Source organism: Pinus tabuliformis, chromosome 6, assembly GCF_031772625.1.
Source record: "Pinus tabuliformis cultivar Carrire ecotype Pingquan chromosome 6, CPIR1, whole genome shotgun sequence".
NCBI classification, from domain to species: domain Eukaryota; kingdom Viridiplantae; phylum Streptophyta; class Pinopsida; order Pinales; family Pinaceae; genus Pinus; species Pinus tabuliformis.
In genome coordinates, this window is record NC_142292.1 from 1808449534 (window position 1) to 1808465566 (window position 16033).

The following is a 16033-nucleotide window of genomic DNA, read 5'->3' on the forward strand; positions in this document are numbered from 1 at the left end:
ATTTGATATTTTTGCTTCCAAAGTGTTTCCTCCTATTGGCATCAAAGTTGCCAGTCCTACATGAGCTTCTTTTCCCTGTCCATAGTGTCTTGGTCTATGATACCTTGAATCTATCCTTCGTGAATATGTTCCATTTTCTCTTCCAGTTTCTTTTTTTCCTTGAATATATTCCCAAAGACTTCATGATTTCAGATTTTGATTTTGGCTTTGATATTTCTTAGCTTAGCCTTCAGAAGATACATTTTGGTCCACTGTATGCGCAATGGTTCTTTGCACCATTGTCCAATTTTTTGAATGAACTCCGGAGGAGTAAGCTAGAAATTTTCAAATCTAAAAGGTTTATTTCTAGGAGTGCCTTGGATTGCAGCAATAATTATGATGGGCCAGTGGTATGACCCTCCACTGGGAAGAATATCCATGTCAACACTAATACCATCCAGAAGAATGCTTTCTGTTACTAAAAATCTATCCAGACAAGAGGCTATTTTCCTTTCACCTCCCCTTTTGTTGATCCACCTGAAAGCGTCGCTTTTGGGGGGAACATTAACCAGATTGGCCGATCTAATGAAGTCTAGGAAATCTTCAGAGTCTCTGTTAAGTTTTCTAATACCTCCTCTCTTTTCTATGAGTGAAGTGATCATGTTGAAATCACCTCCAAAGATCGCCTTAGCTTGAGGATATCTTTGCTTCAGGTTGAAAAGTGTTCTTAGAAAAATAAGTTTCGCCTCTAGATTGTGGGGACCATAAACATTGGTACAAAGATAAGTCTTTGAGTTCCCTACTACCTGGACTTCTAAAGTTATATAAGATCTGGTTGCTTCAGAGGAAAGGAGCTGGATAACCTATGGATTCCACAAAATGACCAGGCCTCCCTCCCATCCATTGCTCTCTATCTCCAAGTATTCCATGTGTTTACCTAGTTTTTTGTTGATATTAACTACCATGATGCTTGAGCACTTTTTTTCTTGCACAAACACTATGTCTGGTTGTTCCTTTTGGAAATTCTTCTTTAATAAACACTGTTTTGATTGGCTACTAAGCACTCTAGCATTCCAAGAAAGAAATTTCATTTTCAACAGAGTTTAGGAGGTTAGTGAGAAAGCCTTAAGGGATTTCATCTTACCTGAATTTAAAAGCATTTGTGCTAGTCCTTGTAATGCTTCATTGTTAGTTCTTCTTCCTCTCTTTTTCCGGTGCTTGGAGTTTAAGGAGGTTAGATGCAACCACTGTGTGTGGACCCCAACCCCTTAGTTGTTCCTAAGCACTTAATCTATAGCTCCATCTCTACCCATTTCCATGCTATGAATATGTCATTGATTCTGTTTACCTCCTCTTCCGATATATGTTTTTTTCTCTTATTTTTCTAGTTCTCAACCATGTTTCGTAGATCCATACCTTCTTGCTCTGGTATGTCACTTAATTCCATATCTTCGAGCCCTATTTCACTGGTGAACATCTCCAAATCTTCTTCTACTCCCTTCGTACTTTCTTGAACCTGACGGAAGATACTTAAAGGGTTCTCCTTTGGTTGCTTCATTTCTGGTGTTGCCATATATCTACTTGGTCTTGTGATTTGTTGTTCTTTATTGTTGTCCTCTGATTCCGTTTTTGTTTCTAATACTTCAAATGCATTGCTTATGTTTCCATGTGAAGTACTCACCTTGGTTTGGCATTTTTTATTTGCTCTCTCTTTTTCATTTGGTTTGGTGAAGATTTCCTTGTTCTTTTCTCCCTTGTTTTCCTTGTTTTCCCCTACTGCTTTGTTCAGTGCAAATTCTCTAATTAAATGACAATGCTCATGACATTTTCTACATCGGAATGGGATTTTCTCATAGTCAATGGCTTGGAAAAAATCTTCGTCTCTGTATTCCAGCGATAGGCCCTCATGCAATGCTCACGAAACATCCATCTCCACATAGATTCTAGTAGAAGATGTATACATTTTTTTGTAATGTCACTTATGAGGCCTTGATGAAGGTCCCTAGCTTGTTACCTATCTATTCCAGAGCTGTGTGTCCCAAATAATAAATTGGAAGAGAAAAAGGGCGTATCGAAACTGGTACCTGCTTGAAGGTTTCCTTCTCTGGTACGAAGTTGGGTTTCCAAGGCCTTATGTAAAGACTCGTGGAGGCAAATAAATACGGACCTCCATCGAATATCCAATCCTTGTCTTCTAGATTGGAGAAGACAACAGTAAAGAAATCCTTGGCTCCTAAGTGCAGCCTAACATCTCCTCTGGGTTTCCATTGTTGCTTTATCCATTGGCATAGTGCTCGCTTTGTTGGCCAAAAGCCCATGAACCTGCAGATCACTGCATTTTCAACCATGTGATCTCGGTACGACTGAATTTATGGATCAGAAATCAAAACCCTTAGCATTTCTGTGGCTCCCGGCTTGAACATACACTGATTTGTTTCCCATTAGGTGTTGATGTTGTTCCCCCGTGTTCCTCTTTATCTTTATTTAATACCTCTTCCTCTACCACTGCCTGTTCCTTCCTCAGTTTGTTTCCTTGAGAAAACTGTCCATGGGAGTGATTCTCACTGTCTCTGTACTCTGTAATTTTTCTTTCATCATTTTCCTTCAGCCTTTTGGTGTTTTTACCTTCATTACTTATCTTCCCCTTGCTGGATGGAATCTCCTTATCTAACATCTCAGACCCTGATATCTGCACTCCAATCTGTGATGTCTTCTTGTTCATCATTATTTGTTTGTATGATGGGGTCCCAATGGACCCTGCGTTTTCCATCTGTCGGGTTATAGTTTGCCCCCTTCTGTGAAGCTCTGCCACTCTGGCCCTGTTCTTCTCCAGAGTTAGTACTTAGGCTGCTGTAGAAACTATGAACTTCAAACCCTAGTTCCCACCAGAGCTCCCGCCCTCACCCATCACAAACTTGGTCATCATCACTCTAGATTTCTTCTTTGACAATAGGGTTTTTGAGCAATTAAATGATGGTAGTATTCGTTTACCTTCTGCTTGTCTAGTTATATTACTGAAGCTTGTGTATAAGTCTAAATCTACTACTAATACATGTTATATCTTCGGAAAATCTCCTTTGAGCTGTTACAACCTTCAGAGGATCATGGGGCAAAGACTCCATTTCAGGGCTCATCTTCCTTGAGGAAGAACATGTCGAATATCGAGTATTTTAGTGTTTAAGTTATTATACATTTACGGTTTTTGGGTCAAAAGGTCGACTTTCCATATGGCTTGTTCTTTTATGTTATTAGTTTTGAACATATTCACTTTCGGCTGATAGAAGCCAGAGTTCCACCGTGACACAGGTTGTGTATTTAAACTTAAAATGGCCCGACCAATACTTGTAGTACTAGTTCTATTTTTGTTATACAGTTTCCACATTCTAGAGTTTTACATCTAAAGGATGTATTTATTGTTTGTCATTATCACTTCTCTATCACGATTCTCTGAATATACCTAGTAAGATATTTGGACATTTACATGAAATCATATGTATTTTCATGCGTTATGGAATGATGATAATTATCAAGATTTATTTCCATCTTTCTATTTTAATCTCGTATTAAATGGTTTACTCTTATGCTTTTATCCAACATTTATGTAGTTTATAATGATGTTGTATCTATTCAAGCTATGGCTCGGTGTTCCTGGAATATTTGGATTTTAATATTTTGCCCTTAGCATTTATATATTGAACCCCACTAATATTTTGTGGTGTTTTGTCAAAATGAAATCCTTTGGGAGTGCCAGACTAAATAAATAATTCTGTTAATTCCTCCGACATTCTAATTTATGGAAATCAGGGGAGACAACTAGGGTTTCGAAAATATTTGTTCATTTTCTTGAAGCTTGTTCAGAGATTCCTATTGTTATTCTTGATATTGGTTGTATTTAGGTGCTAAACATGTAGGGTTTCCTTTATTTCTTTTAGGAACAAAATCATTACTTTCTTATGCAATTTGTTCAACTATATGCTAATTGAACATTTTAGGGTGGATGAGATCTGGTAATTTCCTTCAATCTAAGTTTTCCTTCATGTCTGCATTTAAGACAATATATATATTTAATCAAGACAATATATATATTTAATCAAGCTCCATACTGAGATTCCTTTTGTTATTCTTGATATTAGTTGTATTTAGGTGCTAAACATGTAGGGTTTCCTTTATCTATTTTAGGAACAAAATCATTACCATCTGATGCACTTTGTTCAACTATATGCTAATTGAACATTTTAGGGTGGATGAGATCTCGTAATTTCCTTCAATCTTCACACTGAATTTCCTTCAATCTTCACACTGAATTTACTCAGTTATAGTCTCTTGTTGTTTATCTTAGGGTTTATACACAATGTCATTCTAGATATCTTACTACTATTCTAGCTATTTACTAGATTTAGAAATTTACAACAATAATCTTGTTTTTTATCTTCGAGTTTATACAAAATTCCATTCTAGTTGTCTTAATGCTATTCTAGCTATTTACTAGATTTAGACATTTACAACAATAATATTATTTGCCGCAAGATACATTCTTTTACTGTACAAAGTATTATTTTCCGGTTTCTTATCTATGTACTTCCACAGAAAATTGTTTTGCATAGAAATTATTGCCTCTATAAAATACTCTACTCTATTAGAAATTGAACTTATTGTACAATACTCATTCCATTTCATAGTTTATAATTTATTAATCTATGTAAGCTGGAAACTTTAAACATGATTAACACTTATCTGATACTACGTTGTATCTTCAACTTATTAGTCTTTAGTTTCTCTTTTTTTGTCTACACATAGACTTGCACTGTGTTTACCTCCCTACCATGAGATCTACCACATCCGTAGAACTCCCCCCGTTCTATCCCTATTCTAGGGAAATTCTTTCTCTTTCAAAGACTAAGAGTGTATCCAACCATTTGATCTTAGCCAGACTTGGCTAGCGCAAATACCTGAACTTCAACTTGTCAGTATTTAGTTTCTCTTTTTTTGTTTACACATAAACTTGCGCTGTGTTTACCTCTCTACCATGAGATCTACCACATCCGTAGAACTCTCCCTGTTCTATCCCTATTCTAGGGAAACTCTTTCTCTTTCAAAGACTAAGAGTGTATTCAGCCACTTGATCTTAGCCAGACTTGGCTAGCACCACTACCTGAACCTTAACTTCTCAGTATTTAGTTTCTCTTTTTCTGTTTACACATAAACTTGCACTGTGTTTACCTGCCTACCCTGAGATCTACCACATCCGTAGAACTCCCCCCGTTCTATCCCTATTCTAGGGAAATTCTTTCTCTTTCAAAGACTAAGAGTGTATGCAACCATTTGATCTTAGGCAGACTTAGCTAGCACAACTACCTGAACTCTAAGCACAGTTTTCTTCCTCTGCTTTTTTTATCTCAGATCCCCATCCTCTTGATGATTTCTTCTTTTAATACTTTCCAAGATTTTCTTTTTCTCTTCTTGGAATATGTAACTACTTCTTTTAACTAATTAATTAAAGAAACATCTTTTTCACTAATAACTGCACAAATACTTTCTCATAACTTCATTTCAAAACAGTTTAGGTTTGCGAAAAAGTAATAATTTGTTCCATTGCAATAAAAGAAATATTATTTACATTAAATTAAGATATTACCAAAAAAACTCACGATTTTTCCCCAAATCATGCATCCATTTGAACAAATATCACAAGTGGAGTTAATTTGGGTTGTTCAAACGAATGCTCATATCTTTGATTTCTAATATTCACCGAGGTTCGACTCGATATCACGCTTGAAATTCCTATCTCTTATCTGATTTTATTTCTTATTAATTATTAATTTTCCATTAGGGAATAAAAATCCCACAGTCATCGGATGCTAATTTGTGTATAACTTAACATGAACTTCTCCTTTCCATGTAAACTTCAAGAAAAATGGTGGTTGTTGGCGTTGGTTGGATTGCTTCTTGATGTGTGCATTAAGTCTTGTGGTTAGGTGCGTTATTTGTGACATGTGTGCATTGGCTTAGCGCTTGACTTGGGTTTGGTTTGGACACAAATGATTCGTGACATGTGTGCATTGGGTTAGGTCTTGAATTGGGTGTGGTTTAAACACAAATTATTTGTGACATGTCTGCATTGGGTTAAGGTTCGACACAAATGATATAATATATGTTCACAAATGATATAATATATAAACAAAATATTAAAATATAAAAATATAAACAAAATATAAAAAATTTAAATTTAAATTCAAGCTATTTTTTTAATATATATAATTTTAAATACAAACATACATTCATCCATATTAACATACATAAATAATATATATGAATATACATATATATTTACGATATGTTTATAAAGGACAAATACCAAGACAAATCAACAGCCATTTTCTAATGAATTTCAATAAAATTCTTTGCACTTCACCAATTTGACATAAAAATAATATATAAAGAGATGTTTTGCTCACAAATAACACATAAAATTAATTTTAGAGTTTCCATGGTATGAAATATATAAAGATCAAATAGTTATTCCATAAGATAAAATGCAAAATTGAAATAAATCTTTTGTTTTTTATAACAAGCAATTATGAGAGATGGCTGGACACAAATTATATAATAGATCTTAAAAAATGATATAATATATAGACAAAACATTAAAAGAAAAAAGATTTAAAATTTACGTTATTTTTTTAATATATATCCTTTTAAATACAATCATATATCCATGCATATTAACATACATAAGTAATATATATCAATAGAAATATATATTTACAATATTTTAATAAAGGAGAAATGCCAAGACAAATCAACACCAATTTTGTAATGAATTTCAATAAAATGCTTTGCACTTGACCCATTTGATATAAAAATAATTTAAGAGTTTCTGTGATATGAAATATATAAAGATCATATAGTTATTCCATAAGCTAAAATGCAAAATTGAAATAAATCTTTTTTTTTTCTTAACAAGAAGTTGTGTGAGATGGATCGCATCAAGAGGTTGATAGGGAGCTAGTTATCTTAGATAAAGCCATAACAAGAGAAATCCAACAAATAAGCAATATAAGGGAAAATTTTCACAAATTAGATGAGGGGATCCAAAAATTTGAAAGTCAAATTTGGGGATATTGTTGGAAACCTAATATTATTCTATATTGTTTCTTTTGCAGTTTATGATTATTCATTTCAGAGTGTCTATTGTATGAAATATATATGAAATATATAAAGATAAAATAGTTATTCCATAATCTAAACTGGAAAAATTGAAATAAATCTTTTGTTTTTTATAACAAGCAATTATGAGAGATGGCTGGACTGGCTGGACACAAATTATATAATAGATCTTAAAAAATGATATAATATATAAACAAAACATTAAACGAAAAAAGATTTAAAATTTGGGTTATTTTTTTAATATATATCACTTTAAATACAATCATATATTCATGCATATTAACATACATAAGTAATATATATCAATAGACATATATATTTACAATATTTTAATAAAGGAGAAATGCCAAGACAAATCAACACTCATTTTGTAATGAATTTCAATAAAATGCTTTGCACTTGACCCATGTGATATAAAAGTAATTTAAGAGTTTCTATGATATGAAATATATAAAGATGATATAGTTATTCCATAAGCTAAAATGCAAAATTGAAATAAATCTTTTTTTTTTCTTAACAAGAAGTTGTGTGAGATGGATCGCATCAAGAGGTTGATAGGGAGCTAGTTATCTTAAATAAAGCCATAACAAGAGAAATCCAACAAATAAGCAATATAAGGCAAATTTTTCACAGATTAGATGAGGGGATCCAAAAATTTGAAAGTCAAATTTGGGGATGTTGTTGGAGACCTAATATTATTCTATATTGTTTCTTTTGCAGTCTATGATTATTCATTTCAGAATTTCTATTGTATGAAATATATAAAGATCAAAGATTTATTCCATAATATAAACTGAAAAAATTGAAATAAATCTTCTGTTTTTTATAACAAGCAATTGTGTGAGATGGATTCCACCAAGAGGTTGATAGGGAACTAGTTATCCTAGATAAAGCCATAACAATAGAAATCCAACAAATAAGCAATATAAGAGATTTTTTTTCACAAATTAGATCAAGGGATTGGAACACTTAAACGTCAAATTTGGGGATGTTGTTGGGGAGATAATATTATTCTATAACATTATTTTTGCAGTCTATGACTATTTTTAAACAATTTATTTTGGCACTAGGTCTTTATTCATTGTAATGCAAGCCTAAGTAGGCTGTTATTGTTATTAGTTGACTCACTATTTTGTTTAATCTAAAATCATTCGTTAGTTTAGAATATCCATATCCTTATTTTATTTGAATTTTTTTTCTAGTAAAATACAAGATGCCACAGAAACGAGGCGGAGTGAGGCATGGAGTTAGTGACATAATAGAGTAAACTGGACATCGCCTAGAGACCATTGGTCAGGGCGAATATATAGATCCTAGCCCTATCAACATATATGATTTAACGATTACACATTTGATAATCGCAACTTTGTTATTAAACCTTCATATATCAAAATGATTCTTGAATAACTCATAAGAAATGCATGATGACTGAAATACTATGATTTCATTCATGAATGGTCTCCAACACAACTATTCAGAGATCTAGAATATATTAGAAATTTGCAACAACATCAGGCTTCTTTATAGGAAAAACTAAATCACTTTGAAGGTAGATTATCTCTTATGGAGAAACTTATACACTCGAGATTCAACTTTCATTTCGTAACTAGTCATCATAGTTAATAACTTTTGGTTATCTACTTATGCTCGAATTTTTATGGACCTATGTTTATTTCCCTTTTTGGCAGTGAAACACCTTTTTGTTATGATTTCATCCATGAATGGTCTCCAACACAACTAGTCGGAGATGTAGGATATATTAGAAAATTTACAACAACATCAGGCTTCTTTATAGGAAAAACTAAATCATTTTGAAGGTAGATTACCTCATATGGAGAAACTTATACACTCGAGATTCAACTTTCATTCCGTAACTACCCATCATAGTTAATAACTTTTGGTTATCTACTTATGTTGGAATTTTTATGGACCTATGTTTATTTTCCTTTTTTGGCAGTCAAACAACTTTTTGTTAAGTTTTCATCGACAATGTCATCTTTTTTTTTTTACATAAAGTAATACTTAGTTTCATTTAAAAAATCTTTTGACATCGCTGATCATTCGATCTTTCCCTTTCATTGTGGTTGCATTCACATATTCTTCTATTCCTTATATGTATTTACTTTTTTTTTAATTCGATGAGATGAATGTTTCATTTTATTGAATTCTGTTATAGTCTTTATTATTTGATTCTTCAAAATGTATTGATATTTAGAAATTTCTTCGTTGCATTAAAAATATTATTTTGTGGCATAGTGCACAAAACCGTGATCGCTTGTTTTAAATCGATTTTTTTTTTAAAAGGAAGTTTCATAGGGATAAATAGAAATATTAGTTTGAACAATGTCAGAGCACTCAGTAATGGAATATCCATTCACAAAATTAGTTTAGATCTATGTACATTGTGGAGGAAGAAATAATGACTTGATATAGTCCGTGCCCAACAAATTCTCGTGCATCTAATTTCTATGTACACCCTTTTTGTCTCAATTCCCCATAGTCTTCCTTCTTTTTGAAAAAGTTCATTACAAAGTGTAATTTATAATTCACTCTTGCAAAAATGAAGTTTGGATTTTTAGAAAATGATTCAAAAAATAAAACCCATATTTTAGGGTATTATGAGATCTCGCTTTCAACTTCAGCAAAATAATTTATTGTAACATAACTCCCTCATATTTTTAGAAATTGATAAAAAAATTTACTAAAACAATTTGATTTGGACAAAATGTTAAAGTTAACTTTGATTTGGTCATAGTCAATGTTTCATTATGTGGAGTGTTACTTGTGTGGAGAAAATTGGTTTGGGTAAAAAATTGTTGCCTTCCAGTCAATTGAAAGCAATGCTAAAATGCACGAACCAATAGATAAATAGTTTTAAAAACATGTTTCTTTGGCATTCTCACTTGCAGAAACTGTAATTTCAGGTATAACTATTTCATTATTTAAACAATTCAAGCACAATTGTAAAGATAAATTAATTCTTTGTTATGTTTTAGCAATAAAAACAAATTTTCCAAATGGGAAAATATGTCTATCAAATAATGGAAAAAATTACAATTTTGAGTTTTTAAAAAGAAATGTATGGATGACTAATTTGATTTAAGGCTTTCATTATTTATTTTGTGACATTTTATCTATTGCGTAGAGTTCTATGGTCTAATAAATTTTATGTGAAATTTTATCTATTGCGTAGAGTTCTATGGTCTAATAAATTTTATGTGAATATTTTCTAGTTGTTTGAAATTCTTCATCTCTGAACTTACTTTGTATCAAGACTAAAGTTTGAAAATTATGAGAAAATATGTCACATGCAGAAATTTATATAAACATATAAGTAATTTCAGAGTAAATTTTATGTTCCTTGGTTTGCATATCATTTTTCTTGCACATATGTTTCATTATATGGACAAAAAATGTACAGATATTGTCGCAACAATCATGAACGAGAGTGCACTACAAGTGTAGATGGAGAGTGCATAAGCGAAGCAAGGAACACATATAATTTTCCACACACTACCTTTTCATACTTCCGTAAACATGGGTTAGTTACAATGTAAATTATAGTTGCAATGTTCAATTTCAGAAACTAATCGGTTCATAAGAGTAAACTTTCATAATTTAATTTTCAATTTTTTTTTTCACATCAGAGTATCCTTCTGTGGAGCTTTTATTGGGTGGAGATTAGAATGAAAGCTTTCATGTTGAAGATAGAGCTTATAATAGTTTTGGAATGATATCTTTTAGCTTAATGTAAAATGATAGAAACTATGGCGAGTCACAAACTATTACTTAATTGAGCTATATATACTAGGGTCCATACATTTATTTTCCCATGCAAAACTTTCTCCTTCCATGGATTGAAAATAAAATTGGTTTAATATTTGATAATATGAGTTCAATTGACAAACGTGAAATAACTAATGCACAAGTGGCCGATATAAAAACAAGTTAACAGAATAAATATCACGAATATCGGTTGATTCATCGAATAAATTCCAAAAAGGCTTCTATGTTGGCATTATGATTCTGGTATGGCTCTATGTTACAGATGTTGTACTTGATGGCAACACCCTCAAGTGGCAATGCTCTGATCAGGCTCTCAAAATGTTGGAAATTAAGAGGTACGTAGGTGAATGGTTCAAAAGGTGCGTACCCGTAGGTACGCCGGCTAGGAAGTGCGTTCATACCCGCAGGTTACCCGTTCATAAGGTGCGTACCCCTAGTTCACTCACTTCAAAGCAGAGAAGCGCGCTCACGTGGGGTTTCTTATGTTTGGCCCATGGTATTTAGCCCGCCATTCTTGATTCTATGGTTCTGGCCCGTGGTATAGGATCTAATTTTTGCCCAGTTTGGATCCCTTGTATTGGTTATTGATGGTTTTGTCCCATGGTGTGAATAAGGGCTTGACTATAAATAGGGAAGGAGATCACTTGGCTAAGACATCTTTTGCAAATTGAATATCTTACGATCTGAAATACTGAGTTATCGGTTTAAAAGCTTGATCTATATAAAAGTAAAGTCAAAAGTGAATCTATGAAGTTTGATCTCTCAGGCGCATGATCAGATCTGGGCATCTAACTATCTGTGGCACACTGAGGGACTGCCAATTCGGCCCTAATCAGAGGTACGCAGGCGATTAACAGTGCAAGTGCGTGGGTATACACAACAGAAGAACGTGCAGTGCGTGGGTACGTAGAGCAGAAGAAGGCGCAGTGCGTGGGTACGCAGAGCAGAAGAAGGCGCAGTGCGTGGCTACGCAATGCAACAGAGGTTCAGGTGCGGATGCACAATGAAAGTATGCGGCGCGACAGAAGCCGCAGGTGCGTAGCTACAGTAGAGGTACGCGACGCGATAGAAGCCGTAGGTGCGTAGCTACAGTATATGTACGCAGCGCGACAGAAGGTGCAGGTGCGTAGATACGCAGTGCAACAGAAGGCTCTCTGCGGGTATACGCAGGGGAGCAGAAGGTGAAGCGCGGAGCCACGCAGGCCAGATAAAGAAAATCTGCGGATCTATCTTAAAAACATTTGTTAATTATCTTTTATCTATTGCTGCAGAGTTCTGGGTTTATATTTCTGGTACTGTCTTTCTGTTTACAACATTCTGAGAAGTTGGGTGGCTCTTGGTTGATTGTATAAGGAGTTTGGGTAATTTGCATGTACTTGATGATTATTTGATATTCTTGGATCCAGTTTGAAAATTTATGAAAAGTGGTCCTTGAAAGAAAAGAAGTAGGGGGTTGTAGCTCCCTTCCAGGAGAGACTGGAAAACGAGTGAGAGTTGTAGCTCTCTGCAGGTTGCAGCCTACGTATTGGTAAAGGACTACACCAGTACAAAATCATTGTAAAAGGAGTTTCTAATTGAAAGAAGATAGAGACATATTGCAGCAGGTGGTTTTCACCCACATTGGGTTTCCACCTTATATCTGGTGTTCTTTGGTGTGACTATCTGTTTTTCTTGTTCATGCTCATTGTTTTATGATACTGACATACAAGAATAATTCAAAGTATAAATAAGGAAGATTTATTAAGAAGAACTTGATAATACTGATTCACCCCGCTCTCAGTATTATTTCCAACAATTGGTATCTGAGCAGGTCCTTCAGAGAAGCTTGATCGCTTGAAGGAAGATCATTCATCATGAGCAACTACGAGAGGGAAGCATCAATTAGGCCACCAATTTTTGATGGGACAAACTTCAATTATTGGAAGGTAAGAGTTACTGCCTGTCTTCAATCTCTTGGTACAGAAGTTTGGGATATCATAGATACAGGCTACACGTTTCCTTCAGCTACTCCTACAGATACATCCGAGAAGAAGAAATATGAAACAAATGCTAAAGCAGTCAATACTCGTCTGGGATGATTATCTCAAACAGAATTCGTGAAGGTTATGCAATATAAATCCGCAAAGGAAATATGGGACAAGATTGTCTTGAGCTACAAAGGAGATGAACAGGTAAAGCGTGCTAAACTTCAAACCCTCAGGATTCAGTATGAGAATCTCAGAATGTATAATGATGAAAGTGTGGCTAACTATTTCCTTCGGGTAGACGAGATTTTTAATTGCATGAAAAACTTGGGTGAAGAAATAAAAGAGGCTATTGTGGTTGAAAAAGTTTTAAGATCATTGTCCCCCAAGTTTGAATCTAAAGTGTCTGCAATAGAAGAAAAGGAAAATCTACGAACTCTTACTATGTCTCAGCTACACGGAATTCTAACTGCTTATGAAATGAGAAAAGGAGGTCCATCAGACAGGAGAGAAGCTGCTTTCAAGGCTTCAGGCAAAGGAGACTACTATGAAGCAAGTCACGTGCCAGAAGAAGAAGAAGAATCAAATTTTGTCAAAAATCTTCAACGGGGTACTGGAAGGTTCAGAGGTAGGTTACCTTTTAAATGTTTTGCTTGTGGAAGAGTAGGTCATTATGCTGCGAAATGTCCTCATAAGGATAAGATTGACAAAGGAAAGGAACCTGCTAGATGGAGCAAGAAACAAAATGCAAATAAGAAAAGATACTACACTCATGAAGATAGTGATGGTCTATCAAATAGTGATGAAGATGAACGAGGTAATGACTATAAACTTTTAATGGCATTTGAAGATGGTGATTACATGGATGCTATAGATGTGGATAGATTTCATGAAGAAATTTCTAAACTCAAGACATGTATAGAAGAAAAGAATATGATCATTGATACTCTACAATTTCAAATTGATGAAAAAGAAAAATATCTTGAGAAGTTAGAAGGTGAAATTGTTGGTCTTAGAAAAGAGATTGAGAAAACAAAGGCTATTAATCTTAAGTTTGTCAAAGGATCTGAAACTCTGGATGAGATCATCAATGTACAACGTTCTCCATTAAACAAGACAGGTCTGGGGTATAATGGAGAAACTTCTCAAGCATCCACCTTAAAGAGTTATCTTGATGCAGCAAGAAGGAATGAGCAAAAGCACAATGGAGATCACCAGACAAAGCAGGGATGAATTACATCAAGAACAAAAAAAGACTATCAGGTAAACCAAGGGCAATCCGTCTTAAGGATGAACAAAAGCTACAACCAGCCACAGGTAAAATCCTCTCAATTTGCTTCAAGAATGGATGACAATAGAAATTATAATCATTTGCCCGGAAGATTTGATAACCGCAGAAGTTTCTTCAATGGACAATGTTTCTCTTGCCATAACTTTGGTCACAAAGCAGCTCAATGTGTTGCATATAAACAATCATGACTAGAGAAGCTCAAAAACAAAGAAGTATGACCGGGATTACAAAAAGGACCTATAACAACTTTTCAACTCTTGAAAATGAAGTTGAATGTTCTATTTGAAATAACTTTGGTCATGAAGATTCTGAATGCAAGAGAAGGTTTCAACAGACAAAGGAACAAGCCTCAAGCACCAAAACATGGAGAATAAAGGAACCAAAAACAGAAAGATGTGGGATAGCATTTTATGCAGAGGGACAGGAAAATCTATGGTACATTTACAGTGGATGTTCGAAGCATATGATAGGTGATAAAAAAAAACTTGAATCATATTCTGCTTTAGAAAAGGGAAAGAAAGTTTCTTTTGGAAATGATACTCCTGCAGCTATAAAAGGAAAAGGCACTGCTCAGTTAAAAGAAAAGGTCAAAGCTGGAAATGTTTTGTATGTTGATGGATTGAAGCATAATCTTCTGAGTGTCAGCCAGATGTGTGATCAAGGAACCGAGGTGATATTTAGATCAAATCGATGTCTTGTCCGTGATCTGGATACAGGTAAAACAGTAACCAAAGGTGAAAGAACTCCAAATAATCTATACACATTTGAAGAAGGACAACAACAATGCTATCTAAGTAAGGATGATGAACACTGGTTATGGCACCGGAGGTTGGGGCATCTAAGCTTTTCACAAATAAGGAAAGCATGCAAATATCAGGCAGTTCGCGGTCTTCCAGATATCAAAATTCCAGACAACACCATATGCAAATCATGTCAGTTTGGTAAGCAAACCAGAACTAACTTTCCGGAGAAGGAAGGATCAGCTAGCATGCCTCTTGAGCTTGTACATACAGATGTATGTGGACCATTCAGGAAAAGGACACCTCGACGAGAAGAATACTTAATATTATTCATTGACGATTTCTCCAGGTTTGTCTGGTTAGGACTTATGAAGCACAAAGATGAAGCATTCGAAAAATTCAAATCCTTTAAAGCCTTGGTTGAAAATGAATCAGGATAGAAAATTAAGTGCCTCAGATCCGACAGAGGTGGGGAGTTTACGTCAAATGAATTTTTCGATTTCTGTGAAGAACATGAAATAAGAAGAGAATTCTCTACAGCTAGAACTCCTCAGCAAAATGGAGTGGTGTAAAGAATGAACAGAACAGTCCAACAAATGGCTCGTTCTATGGTTGATGAGTCTGGAACTCCCGCAACTTTCTGGGGTGAAGCTGCATATGCTGCGGTTGTTATTCTCAACAAAACAAATGTTCGGGTGAACAACACTCAAACCCCTCATGAGCTCTGGTATGGTGAGACTCCTTCGGTAAAGCACTTCAAAATCTTTGGGAGCAAATGCTATATTAAGAATACTGATGAGCAACTTGGTTATTCTCCACACAGCAAAGCATACAAGTGCTACAATAAAAGACTTGGAAGAATTGTTGAAAGCATTGATGTAGTGGTTGATGAGAAGGGATACATTCCTAGGCAAGTAAATCATGAAGATATCGAAGAAGATGAAGACTACCCTCAAAGACAGAATGATGAAGAAGAAGAACCTCAAGAAGAACCAGAGGAGCAGATAAGGATAGAAGAGAAGACTCCATCCAGATATATTTAGAAGAATCATCCAAAATCTCAGATTTTGGGGCAGAAAGAAGCAGGTGTACAAACAAGAAGAACA